The sequence below is a fragment of the Schistocerca cancellata genome, chromosome 1 (assembly GCF_023864275.1).
Source record: "Schistocerca cancellata isolate TAMUIC-IGC-003103 chromosome 1, iqSchCanc2.1, whole genome shotgun sequence".
Taxonomy (NCBI): Eukaryota; Metazoa; Arthropoda; class Insecta; order Orthoptera; family Acrididae; genus Schistocerca; species Schistocerca cancellata.
Window position 1 is genome coordinate 736,746,497 of NC_064626.1, and position 9,792 is coordinate 736,756,288.

A 9,792-nucleotide genomic window follows, 5' to 3' on the forward strand; every position below is an offset into this window, starting at 1 on the left:
ACTCCGACACAGGCTACTTTTCACAAAACGGCTGCAGTAAGAATGTCCTACACCGCACAGGAGACGAGTGAAATTCGGTCTGTGTAGTTCGGGTTCACCCTATATAACTGAGATAGTTATAACCAAGTAAGTAAAGATTAGTAAATCGGCAGGAGATCTACTTCCGTATTACAGACAGCGTAAAAGGAAATTTCCATTTGCGACGACGGTACTCTGGGAGTCAGTACATGACAGTGAATCTCGTCGAGAAAACGCCTTTTGGTCTCGCCACGTTACGTCTTGCGCAAGACAAGCGTTCAGAAATCACGTCGCATGAAATGCTCCGTTGCGCGGCAGTCAGAGGACGATACGAACACTGGTGACACCGGTACTACTGTGTGATTCAGCAGGAGGAATGTCTTATATGAATCAGCTGTGCAAGGGAAGAGGACAGACCTCAGACTTACAATAAAGCTGACGTTCTGAACGTGCCTTCCGAATGCGGTACTCTGAGCACTATGGCACTTAACTTCTGAGGTCATCAGTCCCCTAGAACTTAGAACTACTTAAACCTAACTAACCTAAGGACGTCACACACATCCATGCCCGAGGCAGGATTCGAACCTGCGACCGCAGCGGTCGCGCGGTTCCAGACCGTAGCGCCTAGAACCGCTCGGTCACCCCGGTCGGCCGCCCCTCTTATTCCGATGTGTTCTATTACGAACGATATCATTGCTGCCGTATAGGGACATGGAGGTACAGACAAGATTTTTCAGGAGATATATTTTCAGGAAGTGCGTGTTTCATTTCGATTTCATACTTTATATCACGGCATACTTCTGAGTGACTTGCCGTATCGAAACTTCAATTCTGATAAGTGATACTGAAATTTTGTTACGTCTAAACGATGGGGTGAGACCGGGCCGCCGAGCAAGTTCGACCTCGTACGTGGGTTTTGAATCTTTTATCGCAATCATAAAGTCGGTTAGTGAGCCGCTTTCCAATTTCCGCTCTGCCACATTGTTTTTATTTTAATATGCATTTTCAAGTCTGTGGACACAATGTAGTTGTGTTCCTGGTAAAGGTAATCAAATAACACACTGTCTACAGCAACAACGTTTAATTTTTTTACGTGTCTGGGCATTTTTTTGCGCGTTACGGAGGACTACAAAGTTGTTTTACATGCCCTGTGTACCCAACTGAAATAGCCATTGGAATTCTGAACATTTACTAAAGGAAGTAAATATTAGCAGAAAAACTCTACAGATCACAGTGCGGCGAGCACACCTACCTTGATACACCTATATGCCGTTATCTTGTGTCCATTCTACCAGTTCAGTGTCTCCATAGGTTATTTCGATTGTTCCGCCCGGTATTCACTAGAATAACACCTTAAGATGCAATAAAAGAAAGCAGGTCCTGTAAGCGCAATAACAGATGACATAACAGATTTTCACAACGCAATCTCATTCGTTATTTCAGTCTCTCCCTCCTAATATCGTGTCAGACGTCATTTTACCCGGCGTGTAGCAAAGCCACGTGGTATGAACACCGCAACTTGTTGCAAGTCCCCTGCACAATGATTAAGCCATGATGCCTCTACAGCCGTCCATAATTGCGAAAGTGTTGCCGATGCACGACTTTGTGCACGAAGTGACCGCCAGATTATGTCTCAAATTTTCGATGGAATTAATGTTGGGCTATCTTAGTTGCCAAACCATTCGCTCAAATTGTCCAGAATGTTCTTCAAACCAATCGCGGACAACTGTGGCCCAGTGACATGGTGCATTGTCATTCACAAAAATTCCATTGTTGTTTGGGAGGATTAAGTCCGTGAATGGCTGCACATGGTCTCCAGGTAACCCGAACATAACCATTTCCAGTCAATGATCGGTTCAGTTGAGTCAGAGGATCCAATCAATTGCACGTAAACACACCTCACACCACTATGGAGACACCACAAGCTTATACAGTGCTTTGTTGAGAACTTGGGTCCATGGATACCAATTGTTACTATTAAAATCAGTCTTGGTCACAAATTTATTTATTCTGGTAACCGATTTCGACCACGCCTGTGGTCATCTTCAGATCTACAAGTCAAATACAAAGTCTGATCAGAGGGCTACATACATTGAAGAAAATTATGTAAATCTACAAAGTTATAAAACAATGAAATACCAAAATGCTGTATGAGCAGGAACTTCCTTCTGGTGGTAAATCACTGCTAGTGCAGTGCACGTTTTACTTATATATTGGAGGCTCCGTCCACTTTTGACGGAATGATATCTTCGATAACCAATAGGTTAAAAGTCAAATAACAACGTAAAATTTTGTAATTAAAAGAACAATGACAAGAATGAAAAATAAAAATACATGGAACTTAGCTGGTTCAACAGCTATTATTAGATAAAATACGTAAAAATATTAAACATATAAGATAATTAAAAATCGTTTCGATAGTACATTGGTTGCCCTCTCTGGGCCTGTTGGAGAACCACTTAGAAGCTTGGTCAGACTTTGTATCTGACTTGTAGGTCTGAAGATGACCACAGGGGTGGTCGAAACCGGTTACCAGAATTAATAAATTTGTGAGCAAGACTGATTTTAATAGTAACTATTAGTAATAACATTGATCACTGTCTACTCCCACGATGTATTCAAAAGTGATTGGGTCCATGGAGTCTGCGCCACACTCAAACCTTACCGTGAGCTCTTATCAACTGAAATAGGGACTCATCTGACCAGCCCACGGTTTTCCAGTCGTCTAGCGTCCAACCGATTATGGTCACGAACCAAGAAGAGGCGCTGAAGGCGATGTTGTGCTGTTAGTAAAGGCTCACTCGTCGGTTGTCTGCTGCCATAGCCGATTAACGCCAGATTTCGCCGCACTGTCGTAACGGATACGTTCGTGTACGTTCTGTGGTTATTTCACGCAGTGCTGCTTGTCTGCTAGCACTGACTACTCTACGCAAGTGCCGCTGATCTCGGTCGTTAAGTGAAGACCGTCGGCCACTGCGTTGTCCGTGGTGAAAAGTAGCACTTGAAACGTGGTATTCTCGACACACTCTTGACACTGCGGATCTCGGAATATTGAATTCCCTAACGATTTCTGAAATGCAATGTCCCGTGCTCCAACTACCATTCCACGTCCAAAGTCTATTAATTCCCGTCTTGCGGCCGTAATCACGACGGAGACTTTTTCACACGAATCACCTGAGTATAAATGACAGCTCCAGCAATGCCCCTTTGTATCTCGTCTATGCGGTACTAGCACCAATTGTGTATATGAATACCGCTATCCCGTGATTTTTGTCACCTCGGTTTATTATGCAGCGCTACCTAAATGACACGGTGCGGAGGAAACCGCACATGGAAGGCTCGAGTGTAAAGCGACAGGGTCGCAGCGATAATGAGAGGGGCTCCTCAGCCGGTAGGCAGGCGGTGGCCAGGTGGTGCAGCAGAGCTGGGGGCGACTGTACCGCGGCCGGGCCAGTAACAGGAGGCGGCCAGGGGCAGCTGTCGGGGCCTCGCTTTGTTCGCCGGAAAGCGGAGACGACCGGCCGAGTCGCATTCCCGCATAAGATTCGCAGCAAAGCTCAGCTCGTGCAGCGCGCTCTGCAGAGGAAGCGCCACGAAGGCGCGCGTCTCGAGGAGACCGCGGTGCGTCTGCAGAAGAAAGACGTATCATGCAAGCTGGGCAACCTACAGTTCACAACACTTTGTGCAAACATGACGTCATTTTGACGTCACACGCCATTATCGAGAAACGCTATCGACTTTCGTTAACATTTGATGCTGGGTACTTGGCAAATACCGTATCGATTCCGCAATTTCGTATCGAACTTGCGTATTATGAAAGCATGGGTCGTTGAAGTTTTATAAAAACACGTCATTCATGGTACGATTTGTTAAACGTCACATAATAAGGTATCGCCTATTTAAGCCTTAATGAGGCGTGAGTTGTAGTACAAAGGCCAGAATTCCGCTAGTTGATCGTGTTGTAGTGGTTATGAGCGTCGTGTTACGAACTGTAGGTAGCTGTGAAGATGGTTCGCGCGCTTTTACACCCGACTTCTTATTTTTATTTTTCCCACTCTCGCATTTGTAAGAGATTATGGGACTTTGTTTCTAAGCCAGTAGAATTATGTTCCTTCTGTTATATTCGGTGTTGTGTAGAGGTTAGCGACTGATGTACAAGCAAGCACGCGACGCGCACCCACAACGAGTAGTGGAATTTGAGCCAGGAAGTCGTTCGTGAACACGGGCTGAACATTGGAGCTGGTAATTGCCTGGCCTGCATACGTGTTGGACAAAATAACACGATGCACTTAATATGGTTGAGGGCTGCTTTGGCGTAATAATATCCGGTCTTCACCTGGGAACGGACGAACGTCGAAGTACATGGAATGCATTGGCATTTGCGAATACGGACAACCATCAGATGTGTAACAGAAAGACGACAATTAACATTTGTGCCGGACCGGGACACGAACCCAGATTTCCCGGTTATTGGGAACGGTCACCTCACCATTAGGCTACACGAGGACGGCTCACAGCCAGGCCCAATTTCCACATATCGTCCACCATGTGTTTACAGCCTGAACTCGTACATTCATTACGTATATTCCCGCACAGGAGAGACATTTTAATTGGAAGTCGCTTCCCCGGTTGTGTTGTTGTTGTGGTCTTCAGTCCAGAGACTGGTTTGAAGCAGCTCTCCATGCTACTCTATCCTCTGCAAGCTTCTTCATCACCCAGTACCTACTGCAACCTACATCCTTCTGAATCTGTTTAGTGTATTCATCTCTTCTTCAGTATCGCTTTCCTGGCCATTGGCAATCTACAATTTATATATTCTCTACTTCGACCATCATCAGTTATTTTTCTGCCCAAATAGCAAAAATCATGTACTAATTTAAGCGTCTCATTTCCTTATCTAATTCCCTCAGCATCACCCGATTTAATGCAACTACATTCCATTATCCTCGTTTTGCTTTTGTTGATGTTCATCTTATATCCGTCTCTCAAGTCACTATCCATTCCGTTCAGCTGCTCTTCCAGGTCCTTTGCTGTCTCTGACAGAATTACAATGTCATCGGCGAACCTCAAAGTTTTTATTTCTTCTCCATGGATTTTAATTCCTACTCCGAATTTTTCTTTCCTTTAGTGCTTGCTCAATATACAGATTGTATAACATCGGGGAGAGGCTACAACCCTGTCTCACTCCCTTCCCAACCACAGCTTCCCTTTCGTGCCCCTCGACTCTTATAAATACCATCTGGTTTCTGTATAAACTGTAAATAGCCTTCCCTCCCTGTATTTTACCCCTGCTACCCTCAGAATTTGAGAGAGAGTATTCCAGTCAACAATATCAAAGGCTCTCTCTAACTCTACAAATGCTAGAAACGTAGGTTTGCAACCATACAGTAAAGCTGAATGCCCTAGGGAAAAATTACCGCTGTAGTTTCCCCTTGCTTTCAGCCCTTCGCAATACCAGCACGGAAGGGCCGTTTTGGTTAATGTTACAAGGACAAACCAGTCAATCACCCAGACTGTTGCCCCTGCAACTACTGAAAAGGATGCTGCCCCTCTTCAGGAACCACACGTTTGTCTGGCCTCTCAGCAGATACCCATCCGTTGTGGTTGCGCCTATGGTACGCTTCCCCGGTATCAGCGGATAAACACGATAATAAGTACGATATTGCAGTGTCTGTGTTGTTCAGAAATTCGATGAAAAGTTCCTTCAGATATGCATGCATGTCCGAAGAAACAGGCACTTCGTCGATTACAGCAAAAAGTGTTTAGCAGTTCATTGGAATTTGAAATTAACAAATGAAGTGTAAGTAGCAACTAGCCACATGATGATGACACCATGTGCCGAAATAAGTTGTGTCAACAAATATTGGAAATTAAATGTGACTGAAACTGAGAAAGTGCTAATTTAATAAATTTCGTAGTGCAGTCGCAGACTCAAGTGCATTACAGATAACACTGATAAATTCAAGAAATCAATACTTTTTAATATTTGTAGGAAGAATATTCACCGTACTACACAAACAAACATCAGTTGTGTCATCATGACATAAGGACTTCAGAAAGCAAGCTACAGATGTCGTCCCACGCCATGAGTATTGCGCAATAAGTGTGTCGCCTTCTCAGAAAAGCGTACGTGCTCCCGGATTTTTCCTGTAGACACGGTTTGGTGCGGTGCGGGTAAATAGGTGGGTCATAGTATGCAAGTGAAATGGCGCCGCAGCTGGAAACGTACTCAAGAGTTGAAGTACGTGGGACATTACGATTCTTATGGGCAAAACATCTAATTGCACACACATTCGCCATAAAATTCTGTCGGTATGCGGACCAAATGCAGCGCGCGTCTATCCGAAGTGGTACATTGCCACAGAAGTTGATGATGCTGATCGGAAAGTAAGGCCAACGACATCGACCACAGGCGGCTATGTCCAGGCAATTGAGGAACTGATTCGCGGCAATCGTGGACTGACTATCGTGGAGACTGCTCAGGAAATGTGCATTTCAAAAGGTAGGTCTCATTTCCGTGTCCGAGATCGTCTGCAGTATCGGAAGTTCTGCTCACGCTCGGATCCGCAATCACTGTCACTCGCAGACGTTTATGACGTCTCTGGACTTCCTTGAGCGTTACTCTGTGGAGGGAAAGGGTTTCGTAAGCTGCACGGATGATGAGATACGAGTCCATCATTTCATCACATGGAGCGTCTACGGAATGGAGACACACCTACTCGCCTCTGCGAACGAAATGCAAAGTTGCGGTAAAGGCAAGGGAAGTAATGGCTACTACCGTTTCCTGCGACTATAAAGGAGTTGTACACAAAGAGTTTATGGCAAAGAGCACATCCATTAACGTCGATTTGTTCTGTGCAGCACTGTTATCGCTGCGCAACACGAAAACGAACAAGAGGCGTGGAAAATTAAGCAAATGCAATCTTCTCCTGCACGACAATGCAACACCCTACACAGCGCTCAAAACACAAGCTTTGCTTCAACATTTCTGATTGGAGGTTTGGGAGACTTGGAAGCATCCGCCATTCAGTCAGCGCTTTGCAGCATGCGATTTGCATCTTCTTCGACAAGCTGGGGGCAAAGAGGTTTCCCAAGGTTCACACAGCGTTTCTCGAATGACTCCGTGACCAAGCAGCGGATTTCTAACGTCGAGGAACTCAACGATCGGTAGAACGTTCCGATCTTTGTTTACAGAGACATGATGACTGTTGAAAAATGGTGTGAAGCATCTGCCACTTTTAAGTTCAGTGCAGCATTCAAAAAAGTGCCATGATGACGTGTAACGTTCGTTTTGAAGTCCCCACGCAAGTCGCGACATCAGTTTAGGGAAATCTGCTACCCACATTTCGCGGAACCACACCCTAATAGAAATTAGAATTACATATTAATACCTTCAGCTGCTGACGGGTGTTGATACATACCAACGGGGACAGGGGAAAATGTGTGCCCCGACCGGTACTCGAACCCGGGAGCTCCTGCTTACATGGCAGACGCTCTATCCACCTGAGCCACCGAGGTCACAGAGGATAGTACGACTGCAGCGGCTATCGCGCAGGCCTCCCGCAAGACCCACATTCTCACCTTATATGTCCACACACTACATTCTTAATGTCCCTACCCAACATACTCATTACTCGTGGAAGACATTCTTACCAAGTCCCGTAAGAGTTCGGGTAATATTTGTACATTCGCACAGAAGAAGAAGGTCATGGCCGGTATTGCCAGAACTATATACTTATATGGATATGGTGTCTGTTCTTTCGGGCATATCGGTACAAGTACCCCCTAACAGTGTCCGACGATATTCCATTCCGCACAGGTTAAATGTTTGTGCTAATTTTCCGAGGATTTGTAAGTAGGAGCTATGTCCTGATTCTGCGCCCACACTTCCTCGGCTCGATGCAGGTATCTGATCACACAGCTGGCCACAGGAGAGCATTAAAAGCTGTGGAGACTGCAGCTATCTGGGGGTTCAAAAGATGGTGCAGTGATCAGTCATACGGACGTGATCCTGCGCACTTGGCAGAACTGCCAATGCTGCGACTCCCCCCCCCCCCCCTCCCACCCCAACACCTACCCCTCCCAACCCCCCAAGTAGCTACATCCCTGCAATTTCTTTCGATACATAGTTAGGAAACTTTGTAATTTATAAGGTTGGCCTACTAAAAATGAAGATTATTAAAAATATGACTTAAATGAGCTATATAAGTGAAAAATACTACACAAACCAATTATGTATCACCGTAGTGAATCAATTACAAAGTGAAAGTAAAATAAAATCTATGTCTTATTGCTTATGGCAGCTACTGTATTTTAGTATGTTGTACAATAAACAACAGATTTTATTTGTACTTCATAAATTATTAAGGTACACAGTTTATCAATTCAAAGTACACTGAAGCGCCAAAGAAACTGGTATAGGCATGGTTATTCAAATACAGAGATATGTAAGCAGGCGGAACACGGCGCTGCGGTCGGCAACGCCTATATAAGATAACAAGTGTCTGGCGCAGTTGTTAGATAGGTTACTGCTGCTACAATGACAGGTTATTGAGTTTTAAGTGAGTTTGAACGTAGTATTATAGTCGGCGCACGAGCGATGGGACACAGCATCTCCGACTTAGCGATGAAGTGGGGATTTTCCCATACGACCATTTCACAGATGTTCCCTGAATATCGGGAATTCGCTAAAACATTAAATCTCCGACATCGCTGCTGCCGGAAAAAGATCCTGCAAGAATGGGATCAACGACGACTAAAGAGTATCGGTCAACAATACAAAAGTGTAGCCCTTCCGCAAATTCTGCAGATTTCAGGCTGGGCCATCATCAAGTGTCAGCCTGCAAACCATTCGACGAAACATCGTCTATATGGGCTTTTGAAGCCGAAGGCCCACTCGTGCACCCTTGATGACGGCACGACACAAAGCTCTACGCCTCGCCTGGGCCCATCAACACCAGCACTGGACTGTTGATGGCCGGAAACATGTTACCTGGTCAGACGAGAGTCGTTTCAAATTGTATCGAATGGATGGACGTGTACGGGTATGGAGACAACCTCATGAATCCATGGACCCTGCATGTCATCAGGGGACTGTTCAAACTGGTGGAGGCTCTTTAATGCTGTGGGGCGTGTGCAGTTGGAGTGATATCGCCTAGATACGATTCTGATACGTGAAAATTACATAAGTATCCTGTCTGATCACCTGCATCCATTCATGTCCATTGTGCATTCAGACCGACTTGGGCAGTTCCAGCAGGACAATGCGACACCCGGCACGTCCAGAATTGCTACAGAGTAACTCCAGGAACACTCTTCTGAGTTTAAACACTTCCACTGGCCACCAAACTCTCCAGACATAGCATTATTGAGCATATGTGGGATGCATTGCAAAGTGCTGTTCAGGAGGGATCTATAACATTTCGTACTCTTACGGGTTTATGGACAGCCCTGCAGGATTCATGGTGTCAGTTCCCTCCAGAACTACTTCAAACATTGGTTGAGTCCATGCCACGTCGTACCGCGGCACTTCTGCGTGCTTGCCGGAGGCCCTACATGATATTAGGCAGGTGTACAAGTTTCTTTTCCTCTTCAGTGTAAATTTTTTTTGGTTGAGCAAAGTAAACTCGTTGATTATGGCATTAAAATCAGATATAACAGCTGTGTCAAGTTCTGTAGCCAAGATAGGTGAATTTGAGAATCTGCTTCACATATACTAGACCTCGAGTAGTTAATTTGCTGAAACTGAGTTGACAATTGAAACATCCCCTTAGA